Source organism: Pteropus alecto, unplaced genomic scaffold (genome assembly GCF_000325575.1).
Source record: "Pteropus alecto unplaced genomic scaffold, ASM32557v1 scaffold51, whole genome shotgun sequence".
Taxonomy (NCBI): domain Eukaryota; kingdom Metazoa; phylum Chordata; class Mammalia; order Chiroptera; family Pteropodidae; genus Pteropus; species Pteropus alecto.
In genome coordinates this window covers 2,692,277-2,710,235 of record NW_006431922.1, presented here as the reverse complement: position 1 = coordinate 2,710,235, position 17,959 = coordinate 2,692,277, and the positions used below count along the sequence as shown (strand labels likewise).

Genomic DNA, 17,959 nt, shown 5'->3' with positions numbered 1-17,959 from the left:
CACTTGTCCCAGCACATTCTGTTCCTTTGGCTAAAGATCTCCTATAAATTAAGCGGGCATCTAGTGCCTTCAAACTACAACCAAGATAAAATAGAAAGAGAAGTTATCCAACTGGAAATTTAAGATTATAAAATGTCAATTATGTTTATTACATATAAAGTACACCTGTTCTGATGAAGCCTAAACACAACTTGGCTTCACATCCTTATTTTTTTTACACTAGGATTATCTGCTATATACAAGGCATCTTAAAGTAACTTAAATAATCTGTGTATCTACCTGACAGGGCATGAGAATAAGAATTTTCTATCAACCTAAATTCCAAAGTCTTTCAGATTATTGAAATAATAATAAGCAAAAATAATTTATGAAATAAAAATCACAGGATAGAAACAAGGTAAACTTGTACACAGAAAACCAAAAAGAATCTAAAACTAATAGAACTAACGAGATCACCAAGGTTAAAAAAATACAAGATCAATACACAAAATAAATCAATTGAACTTTTATACATGACAATGAACAATCCAAAAATGAAACTGAGAAAGAAATTCCATTCATAATAGCATAAAAAAGAATACTTAAGAAAAAATTTGGCAAAGGAAGAGCAAGACTTATACACTGAAAATCACAAAACATTGTTAAAAAAATAAAAGATCATTTAAATAAATGGAAAGACAGTCCATGTTTATAAACATGACATAATATTGTTAAAATGACTATACTCTCTAAATTATATAGATCCAATGCAATAGCTATCAAAATTCCAAATGGCTTTTTTTTTCAGAATCAATGAAACAACCTAACACATATATGGAAATGCAAAAGGCTCAGGACAGTCAAACTCTCTTGAAAAAGAACAAAGTAGGAAAAACTTAACATTGCCTAACTTCAAAACTTAAAACAAAACAACAGTAATCAAGATGGTGTGGTACTCTCTTAAGGATAGGCAATGATCATGAGAATTGAATTGAGAGGTCAGGAATAAACGCTTACATTTATGGACAACTGATTTTTGACAAGAATTCCAAAATCAATTTGATGAGAAAAGAACAGGCTCTTCAATAAATGGTGCTGAACAATGGACAATCTACATACAAAAGGATGAATTTAGATCTCTATCTCGCCCTATATAAAAATTAATTCAAAAAATAATATACCTAAATATAAGAACTAAAACTACAAGGCTCTTAGATTTTGTAGTAGTAAATCTTCATGACCTTGGGTTACATGTAACAAAAGTATACATGAGAAAAGAATTAAAAAATTGGCCTTCGTCAAAATTTTCGACTTCTGTGCTTTAAAGGACACCATCAGGATAACCACGGACTGGGGGATAATATTTGTAAATCATCTTATAAGGTCTCTTACCTAGAATATATAAAGAAATGTTACAACTAAAAAACAACCCAATTTTAAAATGTGCAAAGGATCTGAATAAACATTTCTCCAAAGAAAATATGAAGACGCTCAAAATCAGTCATTAAGGAGATGCAAACCAAAACTATGAAACAGCAAATCCACTCATCAAAATAGTTAAAGTAAAAGACAGTTAAGAGTTGAAAAGGATGCAGAGAAATTAGAACTTTCATGGATTGCTAGTGGGAATGTAAAAGGGTGAAGCTTCTTTGGAAAAAGTTTGGATGTTTCTCAAAAGTTAAACATGGAGTTACCACATGACCCAGCATTTCCACTCCTAGGTACATATCTTACCCAAGAAAACTAGAAATCTATGTCCACGCAAAAACCTGAATGCAGATGTACACAGTAGCATTATTATTAATAGCCCGAAAGTATAAACAACTCCAAATGTCTGATAACTGATTAATAAACTATATGTGGCATATCCCTATGATAGAATATTAGACATAAAAAAAATGAAGTACTGATCCATGCTATAACGTGAACTTCAAAAACATACTAAATAAAAGCCAGTCACAAAAGACCACATATGGTATGATTCCATTTATATTAAATATTCAGAACAGGTAAATACACGGAAACAGAAAATACACTTGCAGTTGTTAAGGAATGGATGGAGGAGACCTTGTAGGGGGTAGAAGGTGGGTGAACGGGAGTTCTCCACTCACCCTCTACCCCCTCCCCCAACAAAAACAGAGAGGGATTTGATACAGGGAATTGAATACAAATGTATAGAAAAGCCAGAACAAAGGGGAGTAAAAATCATGTTGCCCACAGGTGAACACTACCTCATCAGTGGAGAATTAAAGCGGGAAGGTGGTTATCAAGAGCCTAGGAGTCTGCATTCATGTTGATACTGTTACCATAAGCAGAAAATAGCTCTCACATTTTTCCTACCTGTTAATCCCAGGTGACTGCCTCCCATTGGCAGAAACTAATACTAGCTGGCAAGGAACTCTGGGAAAGGTAGTGTTCAGGCTCCCAGCTGTAGTCATATAGAATATATAAATACAGGTGTGGGGGCTGAGATTCAACAGACAATAAATACCTAGGATAGATGAATTATTTGATAATGCTTTAAAAAGCAACCAGTTAGTAACTGAGCCAAACCAAACATTTTCACTTCATGCTGTACAGCAAAACAAATTCCAAATGATATAAAGGGTTAAACATGTAATGTAGATAAGAACTCAAAGACAGAAAAGGAAAACAACAAAAAAGAACATAATGAGAAAAAATTCCATTTAAGGATAACTGAGAACTTTGTAGACACTGAAGCGATAAAGGAGTCACACACACACAAAAAATTCATATGTTGGAATAAAAATAATTTTTAATTGTCAGAGAAGTGCTACATAAAGTTAGGAACCAAAAAACCTGGAAGGTATTTTCACAACATATATTAAAATGAACTTAAAACTTAATAGATTACTAAGTAAAGGTGAAGCTGTACATACCCAGTCGGGAAATATGTGCACAAAATGGAATACTATTCCACTGGGGAAAGAAATGAATTTTAGTATACACTTTAACATAGATGAGTATCAATTTGGGGTGAAATAAACCACAGAAGAATATTTACAACATTATTCCATTTATATAAAATTAAAAACCAGATAAAACAAACTTTGATTTTAGAGATGCATAAATGAATGGTAAAACTATAAGGGAAATCAAATAAATAATTACCAAAAATGTCAGAATTATGGTTACCTCAAAAGGAAGGAGGAAATACACTTAGGAGGCACATCCAGTGTATTTTTAGTGTATTTACAGAGTTGTACTACTAATTGTAGTATAATTTTATAATCTAATTGTAAGATAATAAAACAATCTAATTTTAAGATAGCCCATCACCCCCAAAATAAACCTGATGCCCACTGGTAATATCCATAATCTTGGCATCCAGACTTCTAAGGTATGGAAACATTCAAATTCATAAACTGGATGGTGAGTAAAATAATGTTTATTGATTATTAAGGTGATTTAAATTATACGTACACATACTTTTGATGTCACAATAAGATTGAAAAATAAAAATTCAGGCATAAAGAAAATTTCAAAAAATAAAATGATAGAAATATTCAACAACATTTTGGATCAAAGAATTGTAAGTTTAAATAATGAGATTAAAGAAATTAACAAAGATTCTAAACCTCATAATTCTCATTAGCCTGAGTGTGGTGAAAAATATTCTTCTTAGTGGAACTATAACTTGGTTAAACATTTCTGGAAAGCAATTTGGCAAGTATATCATGAACCTTTAAACATATCTATGCCCCAGGGAAATGACTAGAAACTTGGATAAATTTTGTGTATGAAATCACGGTCATCTTAGCATTTTTATAATGGTGAAAAATTTAGAAACAGTATGGGGAGTAAATCATAATAGATGGAATGGAATATTACATTTAATGATGATTAAAAAGAGATTGCCATTATCATAGAAAAATGCTTATGTTATTAGTCAGAAAGGCAAACTATAAAACTTTATACCCCATATGATTTTACCTATTTAAAAAAAGCAAGTAAAAGAAGGCAATATAATAAACTATTAATAGCAGTTGTGTCTGGATGCCAAGATTATGGATATTACCAGTGGGCATCAGGTTTATTTTGGGGGTGATGGGCTATCTTAAAATTAGATTGTTTTATTATCTTACAATTAGATTATAAAATTATACTACAATTAGTAGTACAACTCTGTAAATACACTAAAAACCATGAAATCACACAATTAAAAGGGGTTAATTTTATGGTATGGAAATTATCTCAATAAAGCTGTTTTAAAAATTGAAAAAAAAATCACAGAATTAACTTTTCCATTAATTTAGTTCCATTAAATACCAACTTATAGTCAATGTTTGAGATCTTTAATGCTTTTCACGGAAAATAAATTACTCAGTTGTGAGAAAATTTTAGCCTTTTTCTGACCTTGTGTAATTTAAGAAATGTTATAAGGTAAAGGAAACATTTTTAAACATGATATAGATAGCCTCAAAGTCTGTATGCATTTTTTTGCCACCAAAGGGTAAGGAAAACACAAAAATTATGTGCATTTGCTTTATGGCAGTTGTTTAGAGAAAGGTAAGAAATTCAGCCGGGAAAATTCCTAATCACACCCCAAATAACAGCCTAGACTACAGCTGTCCATCAAAACTAGACTATACCAGTAGCTCAACCTAATTTATACATTCAATCATTAGTCACTATTTTTGGGTTTTACCTCCATTTTATCTTTAGTTAGTTTTCAGATTCTTAAACACCAGTATTTTATCAATGTCCCTTGTATACATGACGTCAGTAATGTAACTTCTACTCAAAAGCTACAAGTTAAAAAATTGATAGTGTGAAAAGGAACCAAAGGATTAGAGACATATGAGCAAGTCAATGAAACACTGAAGTCAAAGGTCTACAGGGTTGGAGACACTGTACCATGTCATGTAAACTAACAAGGAGTAGGCCCTTGAGCTGGGTAAGAAACCCTGTTGGGGCTTCCTGAACAAAGAATGGAAGTTGGGGTGAGAGAAAATGAAGGGAAAAAGAAAATAGCACAAGAGGCTTTTCCAAAGGTTTACATTCGGAACACTGCTGGAGCATTGCTGCTGTAAAGACGGGAATTACGACCACTCCTGAGGCTCCTTCAGCAAGATACATTGAGGTCATGCTAAGAAACTGCTCAATGAAAGACATGCGTGCATGTATTATAAAGATTTTGAAAATTTCCTCCACTGCAATAATGCATATCCTCTCTAAACATTTAGGTAAAATAATTTTTAAACCCGACGTAGTGAAAAACTGTATTTCCCTAAAAAGTTATGACCTCCTTTCCTTTGAAGTTATTATGAGCTTTGCAATTCAAGTTTTTCATCTGACAACCTAAGTCCACTATTGTTGTGCTAATACTAATTTAATTGCCTGAGACTCAGTTGCCAGACTATTTAAACACTGCTTCCTATTCTGTATTTTCTCAGATCCTAATTTACATCATCTAATTTTATAATACTTGAAGTATCCTAATAAGCCATACGAAATTCTTTGTAGAACAGGTAAAGATATATGAAAATACTGGGGGATCAGAATGCCTACCACATGACACTCAACACACTCTGGCGAAAACAAGAGTCCCAATACCTTTTCTTCATTTATTTTATATCATGAATTACTAAACATTGGTAACACTAATTAATGTTATCAGGTATCATTCCAAAATAGAAGCATTCTTAGAATGATATTCATTTGAGGACTTGCCATATTTCTCTAGAGAAGAAAGGATCACAGCATTATATACCCTGTTGGAGAAATAGGGTAAGAGAAAAGATTAGAGAACTAAATTCTCCCTTTCAGATGGTCACAACAGACACAAGAAAAATCCGAGAAGTCCTGCAGAAAGACCTCTGGTTTCCACTGCCTTGCACAATTACTGCAGAGCTTTTATATTAACATTCATTAAAATCCCTAGTATTACAAAGACTATATATTTCGAAAGTGAGTGGAGAAATGTTTCAATCCTAACAAATGTAAAGGCTAGAATCAATTTTCACGTAGGACATTTTTAAACTTTAAATTTCCACCTGAAATCAACCATCTCAGTATGTCTTTTTCAGCATTCTTTGTAATACTGTGGCTGCCCATGGACTGATTGCTACATCTGGATCCTAGATTCTTGTTAGCTCTTCTGAAAGGCTATACACAGTAACACGCAGCTTAACTCTGAGAAATGCATCGTTAGGTGATTTTTTTTATCGTGGGATCAGAGTGCAGGTACAGAAACCTAGAGGGTATAGCCAACTATACTATACATCTTGGCTGTGTACAGAGCTATGGCATGGCTCTGTAGGGGAGCAAAAGTTTTTCTTCTACCTTTCTGGGTTCTTGGTTGAGACATCCCTGTAATAAAAGGCAGATTAACAGGAGAAAAACAAGCAAAAGTTTATAACATGTATTTTTCCTGTATAGAAGGGAGAGACCCAGGAAAACTGAGTAACTCACCAAAATGGCTGAAGCCTTCACCTGAAATACCATTCGCCTAAAGACAAAGAAAATGTTGGGGTTGGGAGGGGTCAGTTATGGGAAGTTACCAGGAAAAGCACAGGGTAAACAAGGCTAAGGTTGTTATGCAGATTTAAGATTGCAGTCTTAGGCCCTAAGAGTTTCTAAAGATAGGATCATTCCCTTCTTCCAGGTACAGAGAAGGGGACATTTTTACAAATGGAGATTTTCCTTACAAATGTAAATATCTTTTACAAAGGATAACTTCAGCCTGGTGGTCTGAGCTTCTCCCATATCCGCTGTTACTTTAATTTAACCACCTTAAAATAATCCTCATGCCAAATAAACATATTTTAGGGTAACGAATTCTGTTCACCTACATTTCCTAGGCTTCAAACCTGTACAGCACGTTCCTGTACTGGATACAGAAGGCAACTGTAACAATGGTAAGTATCTGCATAACGCACTGCATTATGAGGTTATGACAGCAATGACTAGGTGTTAGGAATTTTCCAGCTCCATTATAACTTCCGGGGCCACCTTCCTATTTGCAGTCCATTGATGACATTTCTGACTGAAACGTTATGTGGCGCATGACTGTATAAGCTTCTTTATTCATGTGTATCTACCTCTTGGAGAAAAGTTAAACAAATATGAAAACACTGGAATGCATAAAGAAATCTTCTAAAAATCTATTTCACCTAAATAGCAAATTTACGTACTGTCAGAATAGTTTGGTAAATAAAATGAAATTTACTCCAACTTTGTCAAAGATTATAAAATGTAACTACTATAGTTATCAAGTATCAAATATATAGTAAAGTGACAGCTTGCTTCCTCAAAACAAGGATAGCCCCCACCCCCACACAGCCTTACTTAATTTGAAAAGGGAATCCTATACTAGAAACTATTTTGAAAGTTGCTTGATTGAAAGTACAAAATCACAACACAATTGGTCCTCTTGTTTAAAAAAGGACATTTTAAAAAGTAATATGTTGCGAAAAAATTTAGATGAAGCGAGCAAAACATACTGTGATCCACGGACATTTGTGCTTCTTAGCAAAGTAACAGAAGACAATGTCCATTCACAAATTACTTTTAAAGATGTTTTTTGGTCATTTTTTAAAAAAACGGTTTTGTCTTTTTGAATAGGAACTGAGTACAAAATTGGAAGTTACAAATATAGAGCAAGTGGTACAACTCTGTCACATACTTCCCCCACAACAAATGTGAACCACTTTCTAGAAGCAACCCTGTTCCATCTTCTTGGTTATATTGTTGGCTATCTTTCCAGAGACAGCTTGTTGATTATTTTAAATTTAAATGGCAAGTGTTTGCTAATAAAGCATTTTGCTTTTGATGAAATTTTTTTTAAAAAGAGGTAGTTTGAAAGACCACCTAACATACAATAAAGAAAATCAAAATCAATGGTCAGTCTGTATTGCTAAACAAAATTTATAAACAAATGTTAGTTCTTTCATTGGGCCACTGTAATCTCTTAAAGATATACCAAGGAAATACTTAAAGACAGCAAGCAGTAGATGCAAAATAGGGTTTCGTTTATCAAGGTTGGCACATGTGTTTTAGTTACATTCTCTTCCTTTAAAGTCATTAAAGCTTTAAGAATAAAGTCCTTAAAGATATATTTGACACATAAATAGCAGGTGAAAGAAATGACCTCCAAATTTTGTGTTGAAAATAACATGTAACATGATCCCAACTTAGTAAGAAAAAAATCCTTAGAAAAACAAATCTATAAATTGAAAACAATTTATTAGTTTCTTTGAGTGGAATTAGTTTTCCTTGAGGGTCACTGTGCTTGATAATTTTCTGCAATGCTAAAAAGAATTTTTAACATATTTGCTCTTTAATTCCCTGAACTGCTCATTAGATGAATAAGGTCTTCAGACTAGCAAATAACTATTTCTTCCATGAAAGCTAGACTGAATTCTTATCGATTGATAGTACAGTGAATTGCCCACAGCAGCTCTTGCTTACATTATTTAGAAACATCATCCAAACTGAAAAACCTGCGAGGTGGAATCATTCTTATCAAGAACAAAAATTATCTGACACTTCTCCATTATTACATTGCTTGATACAACACTATCACAACATTCCAGTGTAATTTCATTCATTATATGCTGAATTCCAGTTTGCATTTGTGTTACTAAATACTGAAGTTGTAAAAAAAAATTTTTTTAAACCAAGAAAAGTTACCTTTTCTCTTGGTCCTATCAGAAAACTTTCAAGAAATAAATTAGAAAGTAAACTGGTTGCTAAATGTTACTATTGGGAGAAACTAGGTAAAGTATATATGGAATCTCTCGGTATTGTTAGTTATAACTGCATGTGAACCTATATTTACCTCAAAAAGTGCAATTTAAGAAAGGAAACTGGAACAAAGAAAGGTTAAGTTTTCAAAACAGGAAGTGCAGGCATATCTCAGAGCTTTGGTATTCTTTGGGTTCAAGTGCACAGAATTCCGGAATAAATACAGTAACATTATACAACAAACCAAATATTGCCAAATGCCTTGATATTTCCAAATATATGTACTCATAGTTTAGGTAGGAATAAGCTGCTTTTACAAGAAATGGTTATCCCAAGAAAAAGTTTTTTCCTCGCTATAATCCTTTCACATGGACATGCAAATAAAGCATTACTCATGAAAAGCATCAGATATTTCTTGCCTTCTTTTTTGGTTCAAGGTGATATGCTACATATTATTTACGGTGTCCTATCAAAGGCAAGGCTATACCATACAAGACATTATGTTAATATGACTTTCCTTAAATTAGATGACATTTAATTCAAGAACAAGCATATATATCACTTGCGCTATAGCTTTGATACAAAGGAAAATATTCTTTTCTAAGAAAAATGAGAGGTCAGAATAAAAGGCAGGACTTTATGTAATGCAAGAATAAAGGTAAGATATAACTGAGTTTTGAGTGATAAGCAGGGTGGGCACAAACAGTTCTTTTGTATCCTAGGCTAAGCTTTGTGATACTGGGTAACCGAGACTTTCTTCCAAGGAGGTAAAGGAAAAAAAAGTCCATAAATAGGAAACAGAACCACTTGAGCAACATATGTTTTTATCTCATTTGCTTTTCAGGATGCTGTTGTCACAGGCACACATTTAGAGTGCTAAAAACTCATTTAAGAAAAAACTAAAAGCTATTCTTTGGTTCATGTTTTCTCCTTAAACATTCCTTAGTAACTCATGACAAAAGATACTATATTCTCGGAGCAATACCATTATAGGGTTTACTTCCAAATTTTTAAGTATACCAAGTTAGAGGAAATAACAAGGACAAATGCCCTCTTGCTGAAGGAGTCTAGCTTGGAAGTCACTGACTTTGCACAGGCATGAATTTCGTCAGCTAGTCTAAATCAGAGAAGGCCTAGGTTTTATTAATCCTAATAGTCCCAAAATGTCACACACAGAGGTACTAAATAATAGTTTGTTCAGTTATTTAAAAGTTAAAAATGCTTAAATCCAATTAATTTTAGAAATCCGCAAAATATATTAGCATCTTGATGTTTTCAAGTAATGAATACACTACATTAATCGAAAGTCAAACTGACATATCTCATTTTTAAAAATGGAGAGAATTATAAAAATTTTAATTTAAAAAGAGACAAACTCCGGAGTTTCTGGTTTAATATCTTTTTTAGTCTAAAGTATGCTATCTCAGACTTTCCTACTTACCAAAGAATAGGCCAAAATATACTTGAATATTTACATAACGGAGTTTTCCAATAGCCTCAAATGCCTTATAGTCATGTGAGGTTAGAAATTAATGGTGTTTTGGCAAAACTGTAAAATATCTAATTGCTTTTGGAATTTGCTTTTTAAATTATTGTTTAATAAATTATCATTAAATTGTCCTACAGAAACATATGTACTTAAAGATCAACACATAGGGACATCATGTAAAGTTACAAGATTGAGGTAAATATGTAAATACTCCTTAGGAAAGAAGTCAGTGACACACTGGAAAGTTTAAAACAAACAAACGAACAAAAAATAGAACAAGTGGGCGGTACATGCTAAGTATGCCACGTTATTTAGAAGCAGACACACACATTGAGTATTTTATCAAACTGATACCAGCGGTTACTTCTGGACTTAGAGGTATATAAAGTGGGAGTCTACTTTTCCTCACTATATTTCATATTTAGACTTAACAATGATGACATTACAAACTTTAAAACTACCAGTGGAAATAAATTACCCTATAGGCAGGGGCCCAAAATTACAGAAGCTATTAATTGGTAAATGTCAGTTCCTCCTGCCCTTGGGGCTTTAAGACTGGAGTTCCCATCTTACTGTGATGGAAAACTATTTCTAAGAGATTCTTTAAGAGTGCCCAGATAGCAAGTCAGTGGCAGAACTGTATACTCTGAAATTGTATTGTAGGCACCAGAACTGCACCAGGCACTGAGTGGCACAACACATCCCACTCAAGACATTCTGATGGTGTAAGAAAGGTAGACAAAAACCTTTCTTATAACCAGAGCCCAATACCAGCAACTAAGACTAGAGAAGGACAGTTTGGTACTAGGCTAGGTGCCTGACACAGCACTTAACCATAAACAATTACTCATGCTTCTGAGCCTTTGAAACCATGACAATGATCATGGCTATCTCCGTATTCTTTTCCAATAGAATAAAAAATATTTTCAATAATATTAATGAATGTTTCAAAAATTCCTAAGAAAATAAACAAATATAATAACAGCGGTTACAAGAGTCACTACTACCACTGGGATTCCAAAGTTCTTACTCCCTACAAGAATATTATATGAGGAAAGGAAAGAAAAATACAGTCCAACATAGCAACTGTAGGGATCAGACAGCTTAGTTCTAGGCCACTTATCAAAAACTCACACATTGGCAGATGTACTCAAAACATTTAGTCTAACTGCTTTGGGAAGAAAAAACAAAACCTGGTATAATTTTTAAAATTATGAGCAACATCACCTGTGGTAAAGTTTTATTTAAATAAAGTGAACTGGTTATTGGCCAAACGAAGATTTTTAAAATAAATTTTATGAAAAGAAGATTGAGAGTGAAGAATCACAGGAAATCAGACCAGGAAGAGACTCTAAACTTCACCAATCACATCATTTTATGAGAATCACAAAGTTTAAGTGACTTTCCTTAGTTAAAAGAGATGAGACTAAAATTCGGGTCTCCCAACTTCCTGACAACTTTCCATTATACCCTGTTGCCTCCTCAAAATTGAGCACAACTAAAAACAATCTGAGATTAAAAATATGTTGATTCTGAAGATTGCTGGTTAAGATGGCAGAGTAGATAGATGCTGTGCTTGCCTCCTGCCATGTATACAGCAAAATTACAACTAAATTACAGAAAAACCACCATTGAGAACCATCTAAAGACTAGTTGAACAGAATTCCTATAACGAAGAATATGAAGAAGCCATTTTGAGAATGGTAGAGGGGTAGAGATACAGAGTGGGTGAGACCCACATCCACGGTGTGTCAGTTAAGAATTGGGAAGGATATCTTTGGCTGTGGAGGTCTCCCTTGAGGAGTGAGGCATTCCAGACCCACACCCAGCTCCCCAACCTGGGACACCAATCCTGGGATGAGAAGTCTCCACAATATCTGGCTGTGAAAACCAGTGAGGCTTGTGCCTCAGAAAGAAAATGGGCTGGTAGGTGTTGCAGGTCTTAAGGGCCCATCCGTATAGACTCGCTCGCCACAAACTCACTTATTCGGAGCTCCATCAACAGGAGCAGCAGCTCCAAAAGCACCAGGGACATATGTTGAGACAGCTCTCTTAGGATTGAAGTGCTGGAAAACTCCATTTGTTCCTGTGTGGAGCCACTCCCCCCATAACTAAGTCTGCTGGCACAGGTGGGCATCAAATCCGAATCCTCCAATAATCTGGCTAACACCATTCAGACTACTCTGGTGATTTCCACACCCAATCCCACTCAACTGCGCACCCAGTCTTAACTTCTTTTAGGGGCTTTAGACTCACATTGCAGACTTTCTTAAAATCTACAAAAGGTCCACAAACCCCATACAGGGCTTTGGTATGCCCTGTATCTCCTGCTAAGTGAGCCCAAGCCTACTTAGAAACTAGTGGCTGCTGGTCTTTGTTAACAGCAAGGCCTCTCCGAGGCACCTCTAAGCACGGCACAGTGAGCTACTAACTGCAGATCGCTTAGTGGCTCCCATTAGGTGGCTTTAGAACCAACACACCTAGTGGCCAGCTTCAGACCAGAGCATAGCACCACCCAACCAAAGGGCATATTTAGCAGGCCAGAGCCCCCTAAAGCAAATCCCACTCCATGGGGTCAGCTCCCACACAACTTTGTCCACTGTAGTCATGGCCAATCCTCATAGCTAGTAAGCCTGAGGGTCAATCTCACCCAATGATGTGCCAACAGCAACCAAGGCTCAACTACAACATGAGGGTACACAAAAGTCACATGAGGTACACTCCTGGAGAATCTAGATCAGATAACAATGGAGACGGTGCCACTAGGCTCCACAGGACATCTATTACATAAGACCATTCTGCCAAGACTGGGAGACATAGCACATCCACCTAATACATAAAAAGACAAGGAGGCAGCCAAAATGAGGAGACAAAGAAACATGTTCAAATGAAAGAACAGGACAAATTCCAGAAAAAGAATTAAAAGAAATAAAAGCAAGCAATCTACCAGATGCAGAGTTCAAAACACTGGTTACAAGGATGCTAAACGAACTTAGAGAAAGAATAAAGGAACTCAGTGAGAACTCACACAGAGAAATAGAAAAAAATAACAAAGAACTAGTCAGAAATGAAGAATACAATAACTAAAATTAAGAATAAACTCGATGAATTAGATGACATGACTAAATCAGTGATCTGGAAGACAAGGTAGCTAGTGGAAAACATCCAATCAAAACAGCAAAAAGAAAAAATAACTTTAAAAATGAGGATAATTTAAGGGAACTCAGGGACAACATCAAGTGCAACATTCACATCATAGGTGAACCAGAAGAGAAGGCAAGGGAATAAAAACTTATTTGAAGAAATAATGACTGAAAACTTTCCTGACCTGGCAAGAAAGACATGAGTCCAGGAAGCAGAGTCCCAAACAAGATGAACCCAAAGAAGCTCACATGATACATCACAATCGAAATGCAAAAGGTTAAAGACAAAACCTTAAAAGTAACAAAAGAAAATCAGTGACATACAAGGGAGCTCCCCTAAGACCGTCAACTGATTTCTCAACAGAAACTCTGCAGTCCAGAGGGATTGGCATGAAACAGTCAAAGTGATGAAAAACAAGGAACTATAGCTGAGAAAATAAAGAGCTTCCCGGACCAAAAAAAAAAAAAAGCTACAGGAGTTCATGACCACTAAACAAATATTACAAGAAATGTTAAAGAGATTTCATTAAGAAGAACAGGAGAGATTGAAAATATGAATAGGAAAAGATAGGAAGGAAAAAGTATTTACTGACAAAGGCAAACACACAACAAAAGCAGTAGTTCCACCAACTATAAAGCTAATGCAAAGGTGAAAAGGCAAAAGAACATACAATTATAACAAATTAAGGGATACACCCAAACACACACACACAAATGAAGTAAACAATAATGACAAAAACATAAAGGTGGAATAAAAATGGTAACAATTATGGAATGTGTTAACTTAAGCAAACATCAATTTAAAATAGACTGCTACATAAGAAGCACACGGTTCCCATAACCCTAAGTCTACAAGAGATATATAAGAAGTAAATAAAAGGAAACCGAACCTGACACTACAGAAAATCATCAGTACACAAGAGAATAGACAAAGAGACTATGAAAGGAATGGAGAACTATGAAAACAATCAGAAAACAATTAATAAAATAGCAATAACTACATATCTATCAATAAATACTTTAAATGTAAATGGACTAAAATACTCTAAAAGAGTTAGGGTGGCTAAGAAATAGATAAGAAAACAGACTTGTACATATTCTGGCTACAAGATACCTATATCAGATTGAGAGACACACGTACACACTGAATGTAATTGGGTTGAAAAAAGGTGGCATAGCAATACTTAAACAAAAAACAGACTGTAAAACAAAGGTTACCGACAAAAATAAAAAAATACAAATAATAACAAAACAGGTTATAAGACATACAAGACATTTCACAATGACAAAGATATCAATCCAACAACAGGATGTAACTTTTATAAACATTTATGAACTTAACATAGAAGCACCTAAATATAGAAAATACCCCATTGACAGCAATGGATAGATAATCTGGACAGAAAAATCAATGAGTAAGTAAACAGCGGCCTTAAATGACTCATGAGACCAGATGGACTTAATTGATATTTTTAGAGCATTTCACTCCAAAACAGAAGAATACACAAGTTTTTCCAGTGTACATGGGACATTTTCTAGGATAGACCACATCTTAGGCCACAAAACAAGTCTCAATAAACTTAAGAAGACTGAAATCATCTCAAGCATCTTCTCCAGTCACAATGATATGAACTAGAAGTCAATTATAAGAAGAAAATGGAAAACACACAAAAACATGGACGCTAAAAAACATGTTACTAAACAATGACTGAGTCAATGATGAGATCAAGAAAGAAATCAAAAGACACCTAGAGACAAATTAAAATGTAAACAAAACCCAAAAATCTGAGACACGGCCAATGCAGTTATAAGAGAGAAATGCATAGCAATACAGGCCTACCTCAAAAATGAAGAAAAATCTCAAATTAACAATCTAACTTTATACCTAAATGAACTAGAAAAAGAACAAAGCCCAAGTGAGTAGAAGGAATGAAATAATAAAGAACAGAATGGAAACAAACAAAATAGAGTCTAAAAAAAACAATAGTAAAGATCAATGAAACCAAGAGCTGATTCTTTGAAAAGATAAAAAATTGATTAACTTTTAGTCAGACTCATGGAAAAAAGAGAAGATCCAAATGAATAGAGCAGAAATGAAAGAGAAGTGACAACCAACACCCAGAAATACATAGGATTGTAAGAAAATACTATGGACAATTTATATGCCAACAAATTGGACAACCTGGAAGAAACAGAGAAAGTCTGAACAGACCAATAACTTCTAATGAAATCCAATCAGTAACCAAAAAGTCTCCAAAAGAACCCAAAAATCCTGGACCAGATGGCTTCACAGGCAAATTTTACCAAACATTCAAAGAATTAACAGCTATCCTTCTCAAACTATTCCAAAAAGTTCAAGAAAGGGAAGGCTCGTAAGACTGTTTTACAAGGTCATCATTACCTTGATCCCAAGACCAGACAGACATTTAAAAAACAGAAAATTATAGTTCAGTAGCCCTAATGAATACAGATACAAAACTCAGCAAAATATTGGCAAACTGAATTCAGCAATACATTTAAAAAACAAACACACCATGACCAAGTGGGATTTATTCCTAAGATGCCAAGCTGGTTCACTATCTGCAAATCAATTAATGTGATATACCACATTAACAAACTGAAAGATAAAAATCATATCATCATATCAATAGATGCAGAAAAAGCGTCTGACACAATCCAACATTCACTTATGATAAAAACAATCAAAGTAGCAACAGAGTGAACGTTATCTCAATATGATAAAGTCCATTAATGACAAACAAAAAGCTAACATCATACACAATGGGGAAAGGCTGAAAGCATTTTTCTTAAGATTAGGAACAAGACCAGGATGTCCCCTTTCACCACTTCTACTCAACAGTGTTAGAAGTAGAGCCATAGGAATCAGACAAGAGATAAATGCAACCAAATTAGAAAAGAAGTAACTGTCATTATTTGCAGATGACATGAGACTATATATATATATAGAAAACCCTAAAGATTCCACCAAAAAAGTATTATAACTGATAAATTAATTCAGTACATTAGCAAGACACAAAGCTGATATTCAGAAATCAGCTTCATTTTTAAAAACCAATGACGAATTAGCAGAAAAGGAAATTTAAAAATCCATTTACAATTCCATCAAGAAAATATCTGGGAATAAATTTAACCTGTACTCCGAAAATTTTAAGTCATTGAAAAAGATACAAATAAATGGAAGGATATACCAAGCTCAGAGGTAGGAAGAATTGACACCATTAAAATGTCCATCCTACTCAAAGCAATCTATAGAATATACAATGGGGTGAAGATAATCTACTTAATAGTGTTGGGAAAACTGGATAGATACATGCAAAAATTGAAACAAGCTCACCTTCTTAAACCATATACAAGAATAAACTCAAAATGGATTAAAAACTTACATGTAAGACCTGAAACCATATAACTCCTATGAGAAAATATAGGCAGTAAATTCTCTAATACTGCTCTTAATAATAGTTTTTTGGATGTGTCTCCTTGGGCAAGGGGAACAAAAGAAAAATAAATAGGTCTATGTCAAACTAAAAAGTTTTTGCGAAGCAAAAGAAACCATAAACAAAACGAGAAGACAATCTACTAAGTGGGGGAAGATATTCGCCAATGATGTATCTCATGAGGGGTTAATATCCAAAATGTATAAGGAACTCATATAACTTAACCCCCCACCCCCCAAAAAAACAAGCAATCTGATTAAAAAATGGGCAGAGGACCTGAACAGACATTTCTCCAAAAGGGACACAGAGACTGCTGATGGGCATGAAAAGATGCTCGATGTACCTAACCATTAGGGAAATGCAAATTAAAACTACAATTGAGATCATCTCACACCTGGCAGAGTGGCCAACATCAATAAATCAACAAACATCAAGTGTTGGTGAGGATGTGGAAAAAAGGGAACCCTCATGCAGTATTGGTGTGATTCCAAATTGGTGCATTTGCTATAGAAAACATTATGAAGGTTCCTCAAAAAATTAAAAATAGAACTACCAGATGACCCAGTAATCTTACTTCTGGGTATTTACCTGGAGAAATGGAAAAGACTAAATTGAAAAGATATATTAATCCCTATGTTCACTGCAGGATTATTTACTATAGTCTATATATGGAAGCAATCTAGATGTCCATCAATAAATGAATAAACAAGTGGTACATGTATACGAGGAAATATTACTCAGCCATTAAATCAAGAATGAAATCCTCCCATTTGTGACAACATGGATGGACCTAGAATATTATGCTAAATAAATCAGAATGAGAAAGACATATGATTTCACTTATATATGTTATCTATTCACCTTTATGTGGAATCTAAAACACAAAATAATTGAACAAACAACAGAAACAAACTCATACAGAAATACAAATTGGCAGTTATAAAAAGTATCATGTTCACATAAAATACAGCATAGGAAATATAGTCAGTAATATTGTATGGACTATGTATGGTATCAGGTGGGTACTAGATTGGAGTGATCACTCTACATATTTTGTATACTTTAAACTAATATTGTATGTCAATTGTAATTTTAAAAATTTCTTAGAAAAGCAGAGAAAAAAGTTGATTCCAAAAAAGTTCTGAATAATCTCATTCCGGACTTGTTAGTAAAGATTTAGAGGG

At 34.2% G+C, this 17,959-nt stretch overlaps 1 protein-coding gene across 1 annotated transcript in view; it reads right to left on the bottom strand.

Annotated features, from left to right (window-relative positions):
* ESRP1 (epithelial splicing regulatory protein 1) overlaps window positions 1-17,959 on the bottom strand; it is a 51,793-nt gene that overhangs the window by 5,348 nt on the left and 28,486 nt on the right. The gene's annotated exons all lie outside the window — the stretch shown is intronic.